The following is a 24,001-nucleotide window of genomic DNA, read 5'->3' as shown; positions in this document are numbered from 1 at the left end:
AATAAGCAAATTAATATAATAAGCAAATGGCAATGGGAAGGGGAGAAGGGAAAACAGATATATATATATCTCCTGGGCTCCTGAGTTGGCCACTTGTCCATGCACAGACAAGGAACCTGGGCTCCTCAGTTGGCCACATGTCCGTGCACAGACAAGGAGAGGTGTCATGAAGCTTCCGTGCAGTCTGGGACCCTAGCCCTTTTTGTAATGAGTTGTTTGGCATGAGGCCCAGTCATGAGGGCCCTTCATGACTGGGCTCAAGGAACACAAAAAGGTCAACTCGTTTTTGCGAGTGTCTATTGTTTTTCAATAACTAACGTATAAGAATAGATTGAAATAGAGATTTCTCCAAAACAGTGCTGGATAAACGCCTCAAGGAGCTCACACAACCTGTTCCGAGACTTGGTGACCATTGTTTGTGCCCACGTTCAATTGAGTTCAAATATAATATTTAACTTTCCTCCACAGCTGCCATTATAAAATATCAAAGACTGTGTGGCTTAAACAACAGAAATACAGTTGACCCCTGAATAATTTGGTGGTTGGGGGCACCAAGCCCCCGTGCGGTCAAAAATCTGCATGTAACTTTTGGCTTTCCCAACACTTAATTACTAATAGCCTATCGTTGACCAGAAGCCTTACTGATAACATAAACAGTTGATTTACACATATTTGGTATGTTACATATATTATGTGCTGTGTTCTTACAATAAAGTAAGCTAGAGAAAAGAAAATGTTATTAAGAAAAATCATAAGGAAGAGAAATATGTTTATTATTCACTAATTGGAAGATTGGAAGTGGATCATCCTAAAGGTCTTCATTCTCACCGTCTTCATGTTGAGGAGGCTGAGGAGGAGGAGGAGGAGGGAATAGTCTTGCTGTCTCAGGGATGGCAGAGGCAGAAGAAAATTCAGATAAAAATGGATCCACACTATTCAAACCTGTGCTGTTCAAGGGCCAAGTGTATATTTTCTTACAGTTCTGGAGGCTGGGTCCAAGATCAAGGTGTTGACAGTTTGGATTTCTCTGGAGACCTCTCTCCTTTGGTCATAGAGGGCCAGCTTCTCACTATGTCCTCACATGGTCTTTTCTCTGAGTGTGCACATTCCTGGAGTTCTCCCTCTTCTTAGAAGGACAACAGTCCTATTGGATTAGGATCCCACCCTTTTTATCTCATTTCACCTAAATTTATCTTTTTAAAGACCTTCCCAATACAGTCATTTTGGGGATTAGGATTTCAACATAAATTTTGGAGTCACAAGTTAGTCCAGAACACCCCTTTTAAGTGAAAATTGCAGTGAGATATTATAGTACTGGTTAGGAGTATGGATTTAGGGTTCGTGCATCTGGTTCAAATCCTAGCTCAGGCACTAGTAAACAACATGTCTAACTTTGTGCTACTATTTAACCTCATTGAGTTTTTATTGTCTCATCTGGAAAATAAGAATAATAATGGTAATAATGGCAATGCTCAATATGGTAATGGTAACATATAACATAGTGATGATAATAATGGTAATTAGTATGGTTATTGTAAAGGTTTAGTATTATAATTCATGTAAAGCACGTAATACAGTATCTAGCACATAGTACAGTCTTACTTAATACTAATAATGATAATAATCCATTAACATTCTTCTCTAGACTAGAAAACTCTTACTTTATCTTCTTTTACATGGTTTCAGTCCCCCCAGCCTAAGCTATGTATCCTTAAAGTGATGTGGTATGCCTATGTGCATGGATTAGGCAAAGCCTATAACTTCTCTGAGTTGGAAATATACATCCTAATATTGAATCTAATAGCTCATTCAGTCTTTTAGCATTCACTTAACAGTAAATTCAGAAAAAGCTTTCAAATAAATCCCCTGGTCTTCTTGACTCTTGAGTCTTTCTCTTTGGAGATTTCTGCTGAGTCAGTTCTCATTCCCACCTACATTTTGGAAGGTCAGTTTCCTGTAGCAAAAGTCATAATTATTCATTTCTTTACATTACATTTTACCTTGTTAGCATCTACATCTTCAGCTCATTCTCTCTTCTATATGTTCACAAATCATCTCATTTCTCATTAATAATCTGTTTAAGATTTTTCTGTAGATGCATCCAAGTTTTCTGATTTGCCTAGGGGAACAGCTCTGGCCTGGTGCCCTGGCTACCTTGCACATATCCGTATAAACAAAGCTTGAAGCACAGCTTATCTGAGTCTTGGCAGAACACGTTCCTGGGACAGAGAGAATGGGAAGTTCTCAGGAGCTGTCATGAGGCCATCTTCCACTGACCTTTCTGAAAGGATGTCATGAGCTTCTCAAAGCCTCCTGCATTCTGAGGAATTCTAGGCCTTTCTGCTCCACCCTAAACCCAGAAGAGAGCTGTGGAAAATAAATGGGGGTCTAAATTTGGCTCCTTAGCCAAGTAAATGAGGTATCCCACAACTCATGTTGTCGTCATTACTCCCATTTGTTTCTGTGTCATCCTTTTTGGTGTGTGGGACAAGCACCTGGAAGGTGGACACTAGCTTATTCTTCTAGTCTCTCTAGGTTTGATGGTTAATAGTGACTGTCAACTTGATTGGACTGAAGGATGCAAGGTACTGTATCTGGGTGTGTCTGTGAGAATGTTGCCGAAGGAGATTAACATTTGAGTCAGTGGATTGGGAGAGGCAGACCCACCCTTAATCTGGGTGGGCACCATCTAAACAGCTGCCAGCATGGCTAGGATAAAAGCAGTCAGAGGAATGTGGAAGGACTAGACTGGCTGAGTCTTCTGGCCTCCATCTTTCTCCTTGGTGGATGCTTCCTGCCCTCAAACATCAGACTCCAAGTTCTTCAGTTTTTGGACTCTTGGACTTATACCAGTGGTTTGCCAAGGGCTCTTGGGCCTTTGGCCATAGACTGAAGGCTGCACTGTCAGGTTTCCTACTTTTGAGGTTTTGGGAATTGGACGGGCTTCCCTGCTCCTCAGCTTGCAGACGGCCTACTGTGGGACTTCACCTTGTGATCATGTGAGTCAATACTTCTCAATAAATTCCCATATATATATATGGGAATTTATTAGTCCTATATACACGTTATTAGTCCTGTCCCTCTAGAGAACCCTGACCAATACAGATTTTGGTATCGGGAGTGGTTCTAGAGGAACAAAATTTTAAGGATGAAGTTCTTTAGTTGCTTTGGGGGTTTCTGGAGTTAATTGCTTAATATGACTAGACCCCAAAATGATAAGAACTCTACTTCTACTAGTATGGAGAACATGAGAGTCTTTGGCATGAACTGTTTAGACAGTTAAGCAAAATAAATGCATTTGATACTTCTGATTCACCACTCGTGACAGGCAAGGAGTTTAGTGACTCTGTATATAATATCTTTGACCACATGTGGGAACCAAGGAATATAATGAAGTTGGTTGGTTGGTTGCTCCTGAGTTCACTAGAAAAAGTGATGAAAGGAAACATTTAACTCAGAGATTCTGTCTCTCAGCTCCAGAAGCACATACTGAGCCTCAAATCTTTTAATATTTCCCTGAGTGAGAGTCATCTCCTGTAGGGGAAGAGCTGAAATTGTGGAAAATCAGACACAAGCTCTTATCATGTGAATGGCTGACCTGCAATAAAAGATGCATTCACAGCTTTGCCAGGTGTCTACTAAGGTGAGGACAATGATTGAAAAAGAATGGGACTCTGTAACTTGGAATGGGGACATGTAGGAGGACCCTGATAAGGCCAGAAGCACTGAGCTCCTAAATTCTGAGGAGCCTTTTTTGCCAGGGAAATAGCGTCCCCACCCACACCACCTCTCCACCCCTCCCCAACCCAGCCTTTCCACTTTTGTCTGAGATTAACCCTTCACTGCCTGACACAACAATGATGGCCTCTGCTGAGGCAGTTGCCAGGCAAGACAATGTTGATTCTCCTCAAGACGCACTCCCCAACACCCCTGTTTGCCTCTAGACCTATAACTAGACTAAAGTCCTGGCAGACCCCTAGAGGTAATGTTCAGAGCGTGACCCACGAAACAGTGTGCTACATGCCAAAAGAATGCTTTTTTCTAACTTACATAAGCAGAAATCTGGAGAACAGGAATGGGAATGGATATTAAGGGTGTGGGATAATGGTGGAAAGAGGTAAACTTAGATCAGGCTGAATTTATTGATATGGTCCTACTAAACAGGGATTCTGCACTTAATGTTGCAGCTCAGGGAGTTACAAAAGATTCTAATAGTTGATTTGCTTGATTAGCTGAAACATGGATCAAAAGATGGCCCACTATGAGTGAGCTGGAAATGCCTGATCTCCCTTGGTTTAATGTAGAGGAAGGGATCAAAAGGCTTAGGGAGATTAAAATGCTGGAATAGATTAGTCACTTTAGATCTACTCATCCCAACTGGAAGGGTCCAGAAGATATACTCTTCATTAATACTTTGCAAAATAGATTTGTGAGGGAAGCACCTGCATCCTTGAAGAGCTCTGTGATTGCTTTTTTCTGTATGCCAGACCTTACAGTGGGAACTGCAGTCACTCAACTACAAAATTTAAATGCAATGGGAATAGTTGGATCCTGAGGTGGCAGGGGCCAGTGGCAGCACTCAACCATGAAAGGCAAGATGGGCATAGCTATCGTAATGGACAGCAGAGGCAAAGCAGCAAACAGAATAGTCTGACTCATGTAGAGCTCTGGCATTGGCTAATCACCATGTTTCTAGAAATGAAATTGACAGGAAGCCTACCGCATTCCACTTACTGCATAAGTGGAAAACTTCCAGGTCGAGTGGACGAAAGACTAATTTGAATTATAAAAACAGAGAATCATGGCTCCTCAATTAATTTCCAGACTTAAACCAGTTTACAGACCCAGAAACCCTGGATGAAGGAGAGGCCAGTTTCCCTTGAGGAAGGGCCGCACTACGTTACCAACCATTTACACTGTTAATCTTTCTCCTATCCTTCTCCAAGGATACCTCTGGCCTTTTACCAAGGTTACTGTGCACTGGGGAAAGGGAAAAATGATCAGAACTTTCAGGGACTACTGGACACTGGATCTGAGCTGATGTTAATTCCACGGGACCTAAAACGTCATTGTGGTCCTCCAGTTAAAGTAGGGGCTTAATGAGGTCAGGTAATTAATGGAGTTTTAGCTCAGGTTCAACTTACAGCAGATTCAGTGGGTCCCCAGACTCATCCTATGGTCATTTCTCCAGTGCCAGAATGCATAATTGGCATAGACATACTTAGCAGCTGACAGAACTCCCACACTCAGTAAGTAATAAAAAGTCCAGTGATGATGAGCTTTTTTTCATATGTTTGCTGGCTGCATAAATGTCTTCTTTTAAGAAGTGACTGTTCATATCCTTCACCCACTTTTTAATGGGGCTTTTTGGTTTTATTCTTGTAAATTTGTTTAAGTTCTTTGTAGATTCTGGATATTAGCCCTTTGTCAGATGGATAGATTGCAAAAATATTCTCCCATTCTGTAGGTTGCCTGTTCACTCTGATGATAGTTTATTTTGTTGTGAAGAAGCTCTTTAGTTTAATTAGATCCCACTTGTCAATTCTGGCTTTTGTTGCCATTGCTTTTGGTGTTTTAGGCATGAAGTCTTTGCCCATGCCTATGTCCTAATCAGTTAGAATGGTGATCATTAAAAAGTCAGGAAACAACAGATGCTGGAGATGTGGAGAAATAGGAACGCTTTTACACTGTTGGTGGGAATGTAAATTAATTCAACCATTGTGGAAGACAGTGTGGCGATAACTCAAGGATCTAGAATTAGAAATACCATTTGACCCAGCAATACCATTATTGGGTATATAACCAAAGGATTATAAATCATTCTACTATAAAGACACATGCACACATATGTTTATTGCGCCACTATTCACAATAGCAAAGACTTGGAACCAACCCAAATGCTCATCAATGATAGACTGGAGAAAGAAAATGTGGTACATATACACCACGGAATACTATGCAGCCATAAAAAAGATTGAGTCATGTCCTTTGCAGAGACATGGATGAAGCTGGAAACCATCATTCTCAGCAAACTAACACAGGAACAGAAAACCAAACACTGCATGTTCTCACTCATAAGTGGGAGTTGAACAATGACAACACATGGACACAGAGAGGGGAACATCACACACTGGGGCCTCTCAGGGGGTAGGGGGCTAGGGGAGGGATAGCATTAGGAGAAATACCTAATGTAGATGACTAATTGATAGGTGCAGCAAACCACCATGGCATGTGTATACCTACGTAACAAACCTGCATGTTCTGCACATGTACCCCAGAACCTAAAGTATAATAATTTTTTTTTGAAAGCCCAAATTCAAATTCTAGTTAATCACTGGGCTTTGTCTCTGCCTTATCTTGTAAATGTGAGGGAGTCAGAAAGTTTATGGAACTTTCCTTTAAAAAAAAATAATACATTTACCTGACTCTGATTTTTCTTGAATTTTTCTACTTCTCAGAATTCCTCAAAGAATGTCCACAGCCATTTGACAGTTTCATTCACAATTTGTCTTAGCACCCTAGGTTGCAAGTCACTGCAGCCAAAAGGTTATAACAGTGAGTTGTTGCCAGCTGCTTTCTTGTAATCTTTTCATCCATTTGAACATGTCACTCTTATCCAAGTTCATTCCATGTTAGAGCCTATGTTGCCTATGCAAACTTCACCTGCCATTAGTCCACTGCATGAAAGTTCTAACTCTAAAATTCCCAGCCTCTGACTGTTGGATAACTCTGTTTTACATCAAGGCATGCATTCATTCATTTATTTAGACTCTTACCAAATACTGACTAACCAGGGACACTCAGACACTTACTAAAGGATTAACACTTATCAAGATCTTAAATATGTGTTCATTCTTTGTATATATGAAGCCTTTTGATCCTCACAACAGCCTTATGAGGTATATTTCATTATTATTGTGTCCATTTTTAGATTATTAAAATGATACTGCAAAAGGTTAAATACTTTTAATTATTACAACAAGATGAACATGGCATGATCCTAACACTCCAGGAGTTCACAATCCAGTCATCTCTGAGCCTATGAAAGTCATCAGTCCAAACAACCTTAACTGATACACTAATGAAGAGCTTCCTGAAATGGGGGTTAACCAAAAGCAGACCAGATGGTGCAAATTGTTAGGGAAATCAGGCAGCAAAGACAGAAGATAGAGGAAGGGAATGAGAAATGTATCCATGAACTAAGGGCATTATCCTTTACAATATTATAGCTTGAATTACGTCCTCCAAAAAAATAAAGTCTTAACCCCTGTTGCCTGAAGATAAGACCCTGTTTGGAAATGTAAAAGGGTCTTTGCAGATGTAATCAAGATAAGATGAGGTCATAATAGATTAGGGTGGTTCCCAATCCAATATGACCGGTGTCCTTATGAAAAGAGAAAGCAGAGACATAGGGAGGAGAACACTGAGTGAAGATGCAGATGCAGAGTGGGAAGACAACCATGGGAAGATGGAGAAGGAGACTGTGGTGATACCGTCACAGCCAAGGGATGCCTTGGGCAATCAGAAGTTGAAGGAGGCAAGGAAAGATCCTCTTCTCAAGCCTTTAGTGGGAGCATTGCCTTGATGACATCTTAATTTCAGACACCGGGCTTCAAGAAAAATCAGAGAATAAATTTCTGTTGCTTTAAGCCATCGAGTTTGTGGTACTTTGTTATGGCAGCCGTACGAAACTAATACAGCATTCAAGGCCAATTTAAATGCCACTTCCCTGGTGAATATATTACTGAACACTTCTCAACTTAGAATGAATCACTCTCTCTGTGGCAGACCCATAGGCCTGATTTAAACTTGATTCGACATGTCCATCATATAGTATGCACATTTATTCACTAGCTTGAAACTGCCTTTAACTCTTGGGCCTACATAGTACATTGCCTTATATATTAGCAGTAGCTCAATGAACATTTCCTGATTGGAATTATTGACCTGAATTATCTCAGAGAATAAAAAGAAGAATGTATAGACTAAATAGTTGCATCCAAATTTTTTTTAATAGCATAAATTTGGTGTTCAATAGCTCAGAACTTAAGTTGCTTTTATGTAAATTTTAAATTTCTGTTTACTATAAATTTTATGAAATTTGACTTAATCTAATAACTGGAGTTTAGAGATGAAGCAAAAAATGAAAAATTCCTGTGCACCACCAACATGAAACTATAGTGGAAATGTATTAGCACAAGCTTTTCTAGTACTGAAGAATTTTAGGAAATGTGAAGATTCCACCAATCCAGGCGTCATTCTATTAAGAATAGTTTTTCTCTTTCCCATAAAATAGGAGAGAAAACATTGTTATTTTAGGCTAATTATTTTGTATATAATTTCTGGTTGATTAAGGCTTATCACTAGTACTAGAATAGCAAATCTTTGGTAAGGAAAGCTATAACTGAAACAAAAAAGTTAACTCTGTAAACTACAACAGTATCTAACAGCAATTTTTCACACTTCATAGAGCAGCCCTCTGCCTTCAAGGTCATGTTTCTATCCCTCTCCTTCTGCCACCTGAATGTGCCCGGGGGAGGAAATAATTTCAGTGTGATCTTGTGAAAAATAATTTGATGCATTCCAAAGCCATATAGAAGTAAACTTTGCATTATTTTTTATTTGCTTCATGAAGCATCACACCTTTTCCTCTAAAATTAAATTAATTACCATTTATACTACTCTTATTGAAATTGCCATTTAGGGAAATTATAATTAATAATCTCCTTTCTCCCTCATCAAAATGTTAACTCCCTAAGGATAAGAACCATATTTTAGGCTGCGCACGGTGGCTCATGCCTGTAATCCCAGCACTTTGGCAGGCTGAGGCAGGCGAATCATGAGGTCAGGAGATTGAGACCATCCTGGCTAACATGGTGAAACCCTGTCTCTATTAAAAATATAAAAAATTAGCCGGGCATGGTGATGGGCACCTGTAGTCCCAGCTACTCGGGAGGCTGAGTCAGGAGAATGACGTGAACCCAGGAGGCAGAGTTTGCAGTGAGCCGAGGTTGTGCCACTGCACTCCGTGCACTCCGGCCTGGGGCGACAGAGCGAGACTCTGTCTCAAAAAAACAAACAACAACAATAACAAAAACATATTTTATAACTCTGTATCCCATGTAGGATCATTTCTGGCACATTTTGAGTACTAATTGAGTACCTATTTAATTAATATTGGCTAAATTGTATTTAGGTTACTTGTGCCACAGCCCTATTCCATTAACACATATAAACTAAACATTTACAAGCATAGTCCAATTAGAGAGAAATCATGAATCAAAAATGATATACATTACAATCACAAACTAAGTTTACACATCACGGATTCCTTTACAAGTTTTCTACACATCTCCAGATGGGTTATAGAATTGAGCAAAGAGACTGCACACACCTATCTACTATAATTTCCCAGTTTATTTAGCCAAAAACACAAGAATAAAAGGAAGAAATGTTCTAAGCTGAAGAATAACAATGTACTCACATTGACTTTTACTTGTTGCTAAAGTGGTACTGACTTACAGTACAGGCTATGTGGCTAAAAAAGAGAACCAACCCATAGCTCAAACAAGACAGAAGTTCACCATTCTCTCATGCTACGGCCCAGAGTTGACAGGTGGTCCACGGTAGGTAGGAAGCTACACTCCCCCAACACCATAGAGGAGAATGGGTACTGGAAGACAATTAGAAATCTCTAATTAGCAATCACTAATCTCTAGCTAATCACCAATTAGTTTCTTTCAGTGTTACTCTCTACACAGGAAGGAGAAAGAGTTGAGAAAATAGGTAAATATTTGCTAATTTCATAAGTCTTACTGTCAGGACATACATCATGATTCTTACAAAGCTTATGTTAACAATTTGTTATTTATTCGATTTAAGTAAGATTTACCAATATTGAGCGTCTTGTTTCTTGAACCAAGTTTTCAATGAGCACAGTGTCATGTTCACCTAAGGAGAAAAAAGGCCCAAAAGTCTCAGAGTAATACCTCTGCCCACATCTTCGTTGTTCAAGGAACCCATATCCCCATATTCACTCTTCTTCATAGTTACTTGTATTAGTTAATTTTGCTGCATAAAAAAATCCCAAAACTTAATAGCTTATTATTTTTTGTGGTTCTCTGGGTTTGCTGAGGACTTTCTCTGTTCTATGCCAGCACTGCTGAGGCTAGGTGATGTACAATGGACTCATTCATAGATCTCATGGTTGGCAGTCTAGTTAATAAGATAGGACACGCACTGAGACAGCTGCCTCTGATCCACACGATCTCATATTTCATATGCTTCTCTCCATAGTGGTCCAGGGTTCCAAAGAGAAGCAAGAGAGAGTAAACTCCATGAACAAATAACTTTCAAACCTCTGCTTGTATCAATTTTGCTAATGACCCATTGGCAAAAGAAATTCACATGATTATTCTTAAATTCAAGAGGTAGAGAAGCAGACCCCAAATTTTGAGGGGAAGGGCTTAAAATATTATGACTATTTTGGCAAACAGTGACTGTCCACCTCCTAGGCATAATCACTTCAAATAATCCCAAATGGAAAATATGCAGACCTACTTCCAGGGCCCCAAGAAATCTTGTCCAGTGATAATGTCAGGCTCAATGCCCATAATCTCTCTGTATCAAGCCCAGATGCAGATGAGGCTACTTAGCCACAGATCAACAAGAGCAGATCTTCTTGATCTGAAAAGATGAGTTATCTATTTCCCTTCAGAAAACATACACTGGTGAGACAAAAACAGGTTAACCACAATGGATACTCCCATTCAAAGAGAGGAAAGGCAGGAGGCAAATAGCAGTCACCAGTTGATATGGCTTGGATCTGTGCCCCTACCAGATCTCATGTTAAATTGTAATCCCCAGTGTTGGAGATGGGGCCTGGTGGAAGGTGATTGAATCACATGGGGCTGGTTTCTCATGAATGGTTTAACACCATCCCTTGGTGCCATTATCTTGTTAGTGTATTAATTCTCATGAGATTTGGTTGTTTAATAGTGTGCGGCACCTCCCCCATCCCCCTTTTCTGCATCTGCTCTGACCATGTTACATACCTGCTTCTCCTTCACCTTCTGCCATGACTGTAAGTTTCCCGAGGGCTCCCCAGAATCCAAGCAGATGCCAGCATCATGATTGTTGTACAGCCTGCAGAACCATGAGCCAATTAAAACGCTTTTCTTTATAAAGTACATAGTCTCAGGTATTTCTTTACAGAAATGCAAGAATGGCCTAATATATCAGTCTGTATCAATCATGAAATCCAGTCAAGTGTGTGTCATCAGGGATCAGGAAATATTCCTTGATTGTGATGATCAGGACCCAGTTCCTTTCCCTGGGAGTGGTTAGCCTCTGCCCCACCCTCAGAGCTCTTGTCTTCTCCCTCTGCAGCATTCTTTCTTTTCAATAAAAAATGTCCCACATTCACAGTAAGACTGCTTCTCAGCCTTCCTCCTGATCATAGAAACCTGAGATCCCAAAGGTCTTTTTTCATTTCACTGTTTCTGTCCCTTTTGGTTCAAGCTGGCAGTGCTTGTATTGGCATACTTCTCTCTAAAATTATGTGAGTGTCTTGTGAAACTTATTTGGGCTTACTCTATACTCCAAAAGCCACATCTACAATTAGCTCAGACAGGCCTCTGTGTATTGCACCACCTATCAAGTAACTGAGCAATTGACCAGTGCTAACTCTGACTTTGTTTTTGTTTCTGGTTCTGATTCTGATGGTTTCTGGTTGATTGTGCGCATACTAGTGGCAGCACTGTAAAAAGTGGGTTTTAATATGGTCATTTTATTAAGAAATGTCTGAGGAGCTTGAGGTGTCAGGGATGGGCAGGATAGGAAATATAGAATCTGGCACACTTATTAGCCTTTTTGTTTCTGTGTTTCTGTGTTTTATTAGCATCTGTAGTAACATGGGACCCTTCACCTCTAAAGATTCTTCTTTGTTTATCCGATAACTCTGGCGTTTTACGTATTTACTTTTAGGAACTCAATATTGTCAAAATCTGTGAAAATGGAATTTCTATAATGAAAATGAAAAGAAACCAAATGCTTAGCTAGCTTTCTTTGATTTCTCTAAAGGGATGAATAATTCCAGATTAATGTCCCAAGACTCTTTAGGGCTAAAGAGAGGAGAGAGAAGGAATTTATATCATTTTAAACTGGGCAAATTGATTCAGAAAAAAAGGTTTTCTAAGAGACATGTATGCCAAGAATTAATAGTTCCTCAAAATACAATCAGATTCAGTCTTTAGAAAATGATAAAAATCAATGACATTATAATAACGTGTATGGACAATGAAAAAATGTTCTGCCAAAGTCAGAAGAGAATAAAAAATTATATAGATCCTCAACAACAACGCTTCCTTGACTGATCAAATGATGCTTAATTATATGCTTTTATTTTGCTAACTGGGAAACATTCTTATTAGCTACTGAAGCCTCTATTTCAACCATCAGTTCTCCAGATCTTTTGCAATCAGTTCCTTTAATTTGTAAGAGTGATAAGATTTCTATCTTATTAATAGAAAATATATTGGAGCAAACAGTTTTATATGCCTTGGTACCTCTGGGGGAATTAATAAACCATGTTATAAGTTATCTTAAAATCTAATGGAGTGGAGGACATTACTCCCAGTTGTAAGGGAGTAACTAAGATATACTTGTCCACCCATCATAAAGAACTAGAAAAATTGACTAAATATGTGGAACAACTGTTTTTGGAAATCGGAGAACATATATCAAAGAACTTTGATCCCTAAGATAAGATAAATAATCAAAATGCACAATAAAATCACGCTGGCTTTCTTCCTGCCAGCACTTTACAATCCATGCTGGAAGAAAGAACCCAAGCAGAGCATAGGAGAGTCACTAAGTTTGCGAAGGGAAGATTGGAATTCAGGGATGTTCATATGGTTGGAATTTGTAGGAAAGAACCAGAGATGAGAGGACCAGGCAAGGAAAGAGCTCCAGGAATCTGATAGGGATCTGCTCCAAACTATAACTGAATGCTAAGCTGTGCTTGCATGGGGTAAAATTTCACAGTGTCAGGAAAGGACAATTAGAAACTATAAATGAGACAATTCTCAGAGCTCACAAAGGAATGAGAGACTTCTGAGTTTTAACAAACTATTGTTGGAGAGGCCGCATTGCCCACTTGCAACATTCCCCACCAAGAGTAGAGACTTGAGATGTATCATTTCTAAATAGTAGGGGTAAATTAGCCTTGCAGTAAAGGCTACACTAGACACGTCCTTTAAAACAGGCCTCTAACATATCAAGAAATCTGCAAGTAATTTAACTCCCTTCCAGAAAAAATGCCAGTACTCCTTAAGAAAACTCAACAACATAAAAGTCAACACTCAACAAGAATCAAAACATGCAGTATTAAGTAAACTAATAATAATAATAGACTGATAAGCTAGAAAATGGGACCCAGTATCCAGGGGAAAAAAGTCATTAAAAAATGTTTTAGCCCAGGCATGGTGATTCACACCTGTAATCCCAGCACTTTGGGAGGCCAAGGCAGGCGGATCATTTGAGACCAGCCTGATCAATGTGATGAAAGCCCATCTCCACCAAAAACACAAAAATTAGCCAGGTGTGGTGGTGCATGTCTGTAATTCCAGCTACTTGGGAGGCTGAGGCATGAGAATCACTTGAACCCAGGAGACAGAGGTTCAGTGTGAACCATGATTGCACCACTGCACTCCAGCCTGGGTGACAGAGTGAGATCGTCTCCAAAAAAAAAAAAAAAAAAAAAAAAAAAAGGTTTTAAAAACTATAAATGATGATCCTCCGGTAGTTCATGAGCATGATGACTGGGCGGTTCATGCACCTGCATGAGATGTGCCACACTCGAAACTTGTTACCTTGTCTGCACAATGGGCATCTGACCTGAAAAAAAAAAAACTGGAAATGAATTATATGATGAAATTATCAAATAAGGATTTGAAAGAGCTAGTGTTAATATGAACATTTAATTTTAAATAAAAACATATACATAATACAAAATACAAATAAGAAAATCAAGTCCTAAAGATGAAAAATACAATATTATTTAAGATAAAAATTATCCTGGATTGACTTAGTATAAATTAGATACTGCAGAAGACCAGTAAACTTGAAGATAGAGAAATAGAAACAATGCAAACTAAGGCGCAGAAAGAAAAATAGATGAAAGAAAAATAAACAGAGGCTGGGCATGGTGGTTCTTGCCTATAATCCTAGCACTTTGGGAGTCTCAGACAGCAGATTGCTTGAGCCTAGGAGTTTAAGACTAGCCTTGGCAACATGGCGAAACCCCATCTCTATCAGTCAGGTGATGTGACATACGCCTATACTCAGCTACACAGGAGGCTGAGGTGGGAGGATCTCTTGAGCCCAGGTGGCAGAAGTTGCAGTGAACCACGATCTCTCCACTGCACTCCAGCCTGGGTGACAAAGTGAGACTCTGTCTCAAAAAACAAAAACGAACAGACCCAAAAAACCTTCAGCGGTTTTTGGACAACATTAGGCTTAACTTATATGAAAAGGAAAAATATTCAAAAGAATAAGGTTGTGAATTTTACAAATTTGATGAACACAACACGCAAATCCCTCCCCCCAAACAAAACCACTAAGAAAAACTCACCTAACACATTATAATAAAATTACTGAAGACCAAGAATAAAAAGAAAATTTTTAAAGTAATCAGAGAGAAAAAAGACATATACAGTAGGAAAATGCAAAGAATTATTAGTGTTCTCATCAGAAAAATTTAAGCCATAAGACAATGGAGCAAAATCATTTAAGTCCTGGGAAAAAAGTTAACCTAGAAATTTGTATCAAATAAAAATGTCCTTCAAAACTAAAGACAAAATACTTTTTCAAAGAAATCAATAAAAGAATTAAATTGTAAGGGTTTTTGCTGGAACTATAAAAAATATTAAAAGGTTTTCAGGTTGGAGAAGAATACTAGATAGAAACCTGGATCTACATGAAGGAATAAAGAGTGCTGAAAATGACTAATATGGGGATAAAATTTGAATCTTTTTCTTGTTTTTAAATTCTTTTAAAGGTATTTTGTTTTGTAAGGAAAAAATAACAGCAATGAACTGTGTGGTTTATAATATAGAGAGAAATAAAATGTATCTAGAAATAGAACAAAATATAGAAGTGGGTAATGGAATAGAATATTGTTGCAAGTTTCCTCCATTGTCCGTGAAGTAGTGTTATGTCACTAGAATGCCATAAGAAATTAGAAGGGGTAGCCGAGATGGCCAGCTAAAAACAGCTAGTGTGCACTGCTCTCATGGAGAGGAATGGAACCTCCCCAACACAGGGGAACCTCCCCAACTAAGGGAAGCGGTGAGTATATATCCAACCCCAAGAAACCACACTTCTCCCACAGGTCTTTGCAACCCTCATGTCAGTAAATACCTTCATGAACCCATTCCACCAGGGCCTTTAGTCTGACCAACAGACCTACATGGAATCCCAGCAGATCATGTAATCTCTGCTCAGGCACATGCAGAGACCTGGGAGCCTTAGATACCTGGGCTTTCCTGGCTTTCTAGCAAAAGCAGCTGAAACTCTGACAAAGCAGGAGGTCAGGCCTACATACATACCACTAGAAAAGGGGCAGAATCCAGAGAGCTGAGAAGCAACAGTCTATGGGCCCTGCTTCCATGGCACCTCACAGGATAAGACCTACTGGCTTGGAACTCCATCCAGCCACTGGTAGCAGTGTTATACTTCCCTGAAAAAGAGCTCCCAGTAGCAAGGGTCAGCCACTACCTTTGCTGTTTGGCTGAATTAGCCATTTCAGCCTTCAGGCTTTGGAGAGTGTGAGGTGACTGGGGCCTGAAGTGGGCCCCCAGCACAGCACAGTGGCTATACGCAAATGTGGCCAGACTGCTTTTTTTAAAGCAAGTCTCCAACCCTGTTCCTCTTCACTTGGCAGGATCTTCCAACTGGGGTCTCCAGCTACCCTCATCAGTGTTCTCCAGCAGACAGAGTTTTGAAACCTCCCTGGGAGAGAGCTCCCAGGGGGAGGGGCAGGCCACCATCTTTGCTGTTTCACAGTCTTTACTGCTGATACCTCCAGGTACTGGAAAATCCAAGGTGACTAGAGACTGGAGTAGACCCCCAGCATACTACAGCAGTCCCTCGGAAAAGTGACCAGACTGCTATAGAGGTGCTTGTCCCCATAGCTCCTCACCGGTCAGGTCCTCCAAGCCTGGGCCTCCAACTACCCCCTGCTGGGCTATTGCGCAAGTAGCAGCTCTGCAACAACCTGGACAGAGCTGCTGGGGGCAACTGAAAGCCTCTCTGCCCTCTGCAGTGGAACTGCATTTACTACCCTAGGACTAATGAAGAAGCAAAGACCCTAAATGCCTTATCCGTACCTTCAACAAGCTGCGGTTGACCCAAGGAGAGGAAACACAGTCCATCTCCCACAGGTTCTGCACACCCCCTACCCCACCTTGCTCATAACCAGACAAGAAACCCTTGGCTTGGGCCCACACACAGATCCTCCATCCTGGGATGATTGCACTGAGCAATTGTTGACCTGCATCTTTCTGGGGTGGAGCCCTCCGGAGACAAGCAAAAGACCCTTGGCCACAGTGACTACTAAGATCCTTTCCTCTGTTGCCTCCAAGTTAGGGGAGAAATATAAACCCTGAGATGGCCTTAGAGCTGCAGTGGGCAGTGCAGAAGTGACAAGCTGCAATCTACAGCCAACACTCAAAGGGGAGAGGAGCCCAAACTTTCAGAGCATTGAGAGGGAACCTAGTCGCAACTGTGAGGAAACATAAGGGAGCCACACAACCAAACAAGAGTCTACCAAGTGACCAATAAGGCTAAGTACCATCTACTGGATCACACCCCAAAGCTTCAACACCAAAATACCTTGCTAACATACGCCCTTGTGAGACCAAAGACAAGAAGTCAGCTTCAAATAAAGACTCTGCACAAAGCATGGCACTGAGAAAACATCCAGTAAATAAGTTCATTGATTGTACTCAACCAATGCAAGAACTCTGATAACTCAAACAGCCAGAGTGTCATATGTCCTCCAAACAACCTTACTGGTTCTCCAACAAGAGTTCTTAACCATACTTAGCTGGCTGAAAAGACAGAAACAGAATTCAGAATATGAATAGAAACAAAGATCACTGAGGTTCATGAGTATGGCAAAACCAAAACCAAGAAAACAAAGAATCACAATAAACACTACCACAGCTGGAAGATGAAATAGCCAGTATGAAAAGGAACCTAATGAATCTGGCAAAGCTGAAAAACACAATACAAGAATTTCACAATGCAATAATAAGTAGTAACAGTGGAATAGACTAAGGTGAGGAAAAAAATCTCAGAACTTAAAGCCTGGCTCTCTGAAATAAGACAGTAAAAGAAAAATAAATAAAAAATAATGGAGAGGATTGATAAAGGGAGAGGAAAAAAGCAAAAAACTTGGAAAATGTATTTCAATATATTGTCCATGAACATATTCCCAACTTTGTCAGAGAGGCCAATAATCAAATTAAGAAAATACAGAGAACTCCTGCAAGGTTCTACACAAGAAGATAATGTTGAAGACACATAATCATCAGATTTTCTAAGGTTGAAATGAAAGAATGTGAAAGGCAGCTAGAGATAAACTGCAGGTCCCCTATAAGGGGACCCCATCAGGCTAGCAGTGGACCTCTCAGCTGAAACTCTACAAGCCAGAGGAGATTGGAGAACTATACTTCACATTCTTGAAGGAAAAACTTCAACCAAGAATTTCATATCCAACCAAACTAAGTTTCATAAGCAAAGGAAAAATAAGATCTTTTCCAGATAAGCAAATGTTGAGGGAGTTTATTACTGCCAAATCTGCCTTACAAGAGATCTTAAAAGGATGATTAAATATAGAAAGAAAAATCATGATCAGCCAATACAAAATTACACTTAAATGCAAAGACCAGTGACACTATAGAGCAACCACACAAACAAGCCAGCATAAAAATTAGCTAACAAGACAATGACAGGATTAAATCCACATATATCAACACTAACCTTAAATGTAAGTGGGCTAAATACCCCATGAAAAAGGCACAGAGTAGCAAGCTGGAGTAAAAAAAAAAAAAAAAAAAAAAAAATGCAAGACCCAATGCTATGCTGTCTTCAAGAAACTCATGACACAAATATGTTCAAAATAAAGGAATGGAGGAAAATCTACCAAGCAAATGGAAAACAGAAAAAAGCAGGGGTTACAATCCTAATTTATAACAAAACAGACTTTAAACCAACAAACATCAAAAAAGACAAAGAAGGGCATTACATAATGATAAAGAATTCGATTCAACAATACATAACTATCTTAAATATATATGCATCCAACCCAGATTCATAAAACAAATTCTTAAGAGTCCTGCAAAGAAACATAGCCTCCCACAAAATGATAATGGGAGCCTTCAACATGCCACTGACAGTATTAGACAGATCATTGAGGCATAAAATTAACAATACCAGTGATCATTAGAGAAATGCAAATCAAAACCACAATGAGATACCATCTTACACCAATGAATAACAACAAATGCTGGTGAGGTTGCGGAGAAAAGGGAACACTGAAACACTGTTGATGGGAGTATAAATTATTCAACCATTGCAGAAAGCAGTTTGGCAATTCCTCAAAGTGCTAAAGGAGAACTACCATTTGACCAAGCAATCCCATCACTGGGTACATACCAAGAGGAATATAAATCATTCTACCATAAAAACACATGCGCTGAAATGCTCATTGCAGCACTATTCACAATAGCAAAGACCTGAAATCAACCTAAATGTCCAACAATGATAGATCAGATAAAGCAACTCTGGCACATCTACACCACGGAATATTATGCAGTCATAAAAAAAAAAAAAAAAAAAAAAAAAAAAGATTATGTCTTTTGTGCGAACGTGGATGGAGCTGGAGGCTATTATCCTTAGCAAGCTAACACCGGAACAGAAAACCACATGCCACGTGTTCTTACTTATAAGTGGGAGCTAAATGATTAGCACTTGTGAATACAAAGAAGAGAACAACAGACACTAAGGTCTACTTGAGAGTGGAGGGTGGTAGAAGGGAGAGAGGCAGAAAAAATAACTAACGGGTACTAGGCTTAATACCTGGGTGATGAAATAGTCTGTATAGCAAACCCCTGTGACACGAGTTTACAAACTGTGTGTGACACTAGTATAACAAACCTGCACAAACACTCTCAAACCTAAGATAAAAGTTAAAAAAAAAGAAATTAGATATGTATTTTGCAAACCCTGAAATATCCACTAGAAACAGAAAAAAGATCAAACAAGCCAATAGTGAAGATAAAAACAGATATTAAAAATACCCCATCAAAAAAGAGCCAGGAATAATGGTAAGAAGGAACAAAGAAGAAATGGGACAACAGAAAACAAACAGTAATATTTTAACTGAGCAATGTTAATAATATTAAATATAAACTAAATACTCCATCAAAAGGCAGTGATTTTCAGACTGTATTTTTTATAAAGCAAGATTCAACTGTATGTGATATATTTAAAGAATTCATTTTAAATACACAAAGATGGGTTAAAATAAAAAGATGGAAAAAGGATATATGAAAAATTTAATATTAAGAAAACTGGGGCCGGGTGCAGTGGCTCATGCCTGTAATCCCAGCTCTTTAGGAGGCTGAGGCAGGCTGATCACGAGGTCAGGTGTGAAACCGCGTCTCTACTGAAAACACAAAACTTAGCCGGGCACGGTGGCACGCATCTGTAGTCTCAGCTACTCAGGAGGCTGAGGCAGGAGAATCACTTGAATCTGGGAGGCAGAGGCTGCAGTGAACCAAGATCCTGCCACTGCACTCCAGCCTAGGTGACACAGAGAAAAGAAAAGGAAAAGAAAATAAAAGAAAAGGAAAAGAAAATAAAAGAAAAGAAAACTGGAAAGGCTGTATTAATAGAAGTCAAATACACTTTGAGACAAGAAATATTACCAAGAATAAAGTCAAATATTTTAAATAATAAAATTATTAAATCATAACAGACCTAACAGTCCTAAGTTTGCATGCATCTAGTTGCAAGATTTCAAATACACAAATAAGGAAAACAACATAACAGAAAGGAGAAGTAGACAGATACAAAATTTCGGTTAACGTTTTCAACACCCTCTCTGAGTAACTGAGAGAAAAAGTAGAAACCAACAAGAATACAGACATCTTGAACAACACTGTAAATCTCACCCAATTTACCTTTATAGAATACCACATCCAACAACAGTATAATGTGCATTTTCTACCGTGCTTATAAAATATTCAAGGTAGATCACATACTCAGCATAAAATAAATTTCAAATTTGACAGGATTAAAGGCATACAAAGTATGTTCTCTAATGACAAAGGAACTAAATTAGAATTTCATAACAATAGCCATATCTAGAAAATCTCCTAAGACACTTCTAAGCAATGCAAGGGTCTGAGAAGAAATCAAAAGAAAAATTAGAAAATATTTCAAAATGGCTGACAATTGTTTTAAATTTCAGGGATGAAGCTAACACAGAATTTTGAAGACAATATATAGTTCTAAATGCTCATGCTAGGTAAAAAGAAAGATCTAATATCAATGAACAAAGTTTCGACCTTAAGAATAGAAGAAGGAGGGGGACAAGATGGCTGACTGGATGCAGCCGAGAAGTTCCGCTCCCACCCAGAGGGACCAGATTATTAAGTAAACCACCATAATTTGGGCAGATCTTCAGAAAGAAAATGCCAAAAGTGGGTGGAGAGGCAAGACTGAAGCCAAGGCTGAAGAGGGAGGGCCTGGGGAACCCTGCAAAGGATACCTAAACCCAGGGACTAGTTCCCGACTTCGAATGTCGACTGGGAAAGGGGTGAGTGAGGGAATTGAGGAATGGCTCACTCTCAGAGGGACCTCTGGGATCCTAACTACAGGGGACCTCATGTCCCCATGGATGCATGAACTGGCAGGGGACGTCCTCGGGGAGCAAGCAAAGACAGGCAGGCCTTCAGATGGCACAAAGCATTGGAGCTTTTGTGTGCTGGGCAGCTCTGGTGGAATGCGGCGGTACATATTCATATCCCAGGGCTCCCCATACCCCTTCGGGAGGCACTGGTCCCAGCTGACCTTCCAGCCAGAAGAGAGTGGGCAGCTTCCCCATGGGACTGAAGTATGCCTGCTCTACAGGCCCTCCTGCTCGCTGGCCCCTCCCAGGGTCCATACCAAGCTGCCCTGCATAAGCTGGTGCATGCACAGCGCAGGCCCTACAGCCCAGCATTGCTGCACCTGAGCACTTTCCTGGCAACCCAGGAACACATCAGATCCAGAATCCCAACCAGAGCTGCAGGACATCCAGGTGCCCCAGGGCTGCAACGTGCAGCTCGGGAGTATGGAACTGAGATCTGTGGCCGGCCCTTAAGCAGAGAAGCAGCCCCCACCATCAGAGCAGGGAGAAGGGTGAAAAGCATGTGTTCCTAGGCCGGGGCAGTAGTGGTGCATGCCATCCTCTGCTGGGCCAGTCCAGAAAGATGTGGAATATATCCCTGCCAGCCTCTGCCTGAGGGGACCCTGCGGCCTGGATCACCTAAGAAAAGAAATGCAGGCGCAGCACCATTGATCTGTGGGGACTTCCCCAAAGCCCAGAGAGGATCTGGTTAAGAGGCCCCCTCTCTCCTCTGCCTACCACAGAGCAGGACTGAAAACAAGAGGAAGTACAAAATACTTATATGGCTGGGTATTAACCTAGCTACCAGCCATTGCTCTTAAGCGCCATCTACTGGATAACAGCCTAAACTATAATACCAAAAATTAAGCCTATGAAACCAAGCTCACTAATTCACCCACCCAGGTGGCTGGCAAGATGGCAGAATAGAAACAGTTCCAATCTGCAACTCCTAGCGAGATCAATGCAGACGGTGGGAGATTTCTGCATTACCAACTGAGGTACCCAGCTCATCTCATTGGGACTGGTTAGACGGTGCGTGCAGCCCATGGAGGGCGAGCCAAAGCAGGGTGAGGGCTTCCTTCACTGGAGAAATGCAAGGGGTAGAGGAACTCACTCCCCTAGCCAAAGGAAGACATTTCAGCCCAGATAGTACTTGCTTTTACCACAGTCTTCGCAACCCGCAGAACAGGAGATTCCCTTAGGGGCCCCCACCAGGGCCCTGGGTTTCAAGCACAAAACTGGGCGGCCGTTTGGGCGGACATTGAGTTAGCAGTTTTCCCCTAACAGTGCAAACAAAGCTGTCCGGAAGTTGGAACTGGGAAGAGCCCCGCCACAGCTCAGCAAAGCCGTGGTAGCCAGACTGCCTCTCTGGATTCCTCCTCTCTGGGGAGGGCATCTCTGAAAGAAAGGCAGCAGCCCTAGTCAGGGGCTTATAGATAAAACTCCCATCTCCACCTGCGGGAAGGGGTGACTGCGGGCACAGCTTCAGCTGACTTAAACGTTCCTGCCTGCTGGCTCTGAAGAAAGCAGTCTCCTAGCACAGTGCTGGAGCTCTGCTAAGGGATAGACTGCCTCCTCAAGTGGGTCCCTGACCCCCATGCCTCCTGACTGGAAGACACCTCCCAGCAGGGGTTGATAGACACCTCATATAGGAGAGCTCCGGCTGGCATCTGGTGGGTGCCCCTCTGGGATGAAACTTTCAGAGGAAGGAACAGGCAGCAATATTTGCTGTTCTGCAGCCTCTGCTGGTGATATCCAGGCAAAAAGGGTCTGAAATAGACCTCCAGCAAACTGCAGCAGACCTGCAGAAGAGGGACCCGACTGTTAGAAGGAAAACTAACAAACAGAAAGGAATAGCATCAACATCAACAAAAAGGACGTCCACACAAAAACCCCATCCGAAGGTCACCAATGTCAAAGACCAAAGGTAGATAAATCCACGAAGATAAGGAAAAACCAGCTCAAAAAGGCTGAAAATTCCAAAAACCAGAATGCCTCTTCTCCTCCAAAGGATCACAACTCCTCATCAGCAAGGAAACAAAACTGGATGGAGAATGAGTTTGATGAATTGACAAAAGTAGGCTTCAGAAGGTGGATAATAACAAACTCCTCTGAGCTAAAGGAGCATGTTCTAACCCAATACAAGTAGTTAAGAACATTGAAAAAACATTAGAAGAATTGGTAACTAGAATAACCGGTCTAAGGGAGAACATAAATGACGGGATGGAACTGAAAAACACAGCACAAGAACTTCGTGAAGCATACACAAGTATCAATAGCCTAATCGAATAAGCAGAAAAAAAAATCAGAGGTTGAAAATCAACTTAATGAAATAAAACGTGAAGAGAAGAGTAGAGAAAAAAGAATGAAAAGGAATGAACAAAGCCTCCAAGAAATATGGGACTTTGTGAAAAGGCCAAACCTACATTTGATTGGTGTACCAGAAAGTGACGGGGAGAATGGAACCAAGTTGAAAAACACTTCAGGATATTATCCAGGAGAACTTCCCCAATCTAGCAAGACAGGCCCACATTCAAATTCAGAAAATATAGAGAACACCACAAAGATATTCCTTGAGAAGGGCAAAAACTAAAGAGCTTCTACACAGTGAAAGAAACCACCCACAGAGGAAATAGACAACCTACAAATTGCTAGAAAACATTCACAAACTATGCATCTGACAAAGCTCTATCCAGAATGTTTAAGGAACTTAAATCAACAAGCAAAAATCAAATAATTAAAAAATGGGCAATGAACATGAACAGACACTTCTCAAAAGAGATAAACAAGCAGCCAACAAACATATGAAAAATGCTCATCATCACTAATCAGAGAAATACAAATCAAACCACTATGAGATACCTTCTCACACCAGCCAGAATGGCTGTTACTTAAAAAAAAAAATGAATAAAAAATAACAGATACTGATGAGGCTGATGAGAAAAGAAAATGCTTACACACTGTTGGTGAAAATGCAAATTAGTTCAGCCACTGTAGAAAGAAGTTTGGAGATTTCTCAACTTAAAACAGAGCTGCCATTCA

General features: G+C 40.6%; 1 non-coding gene across 1 annotated transcript; it reads left to right on the top strand.

Moving 5' to 3' along the window:
- The first annotated feature begins 13,792 nt into the window (after positions 1-13,792).
- On the top strand, positions 13,793-13,897 carry LOC126955893 (small nucleolar RNA U13). The gene has a single exon (XR_007726178.1). It is a non-coding gene; the product is annotated as a small nucleolar RNA U13 (small nucleolar RNA).
- The last annotated feature ends 10,104 nt before the right edge of the window (positions 13,898-24,001 follow it).

This window comes from Macaca thibetana, chromosome 5 (genome assembly GCF_024542745.1).
Source record: "Macaca thibetana thibetana isolate TM-01 chromosome 5, ASM2454274v1, whole genome shotgun sequence".
NCBI classification, from domain to species: domain Eukaryota; kingdom Metazoa; phylum Chordata; class Mammalia; order Primates; family Cercopithecidae; genus Macaca; species Macaca thibetana.
The sequence above is the reverse complement of the archived record's forward strand: the minus strand, read 5'-3'. Positions and strand labels throughout refer to the sequence as shown.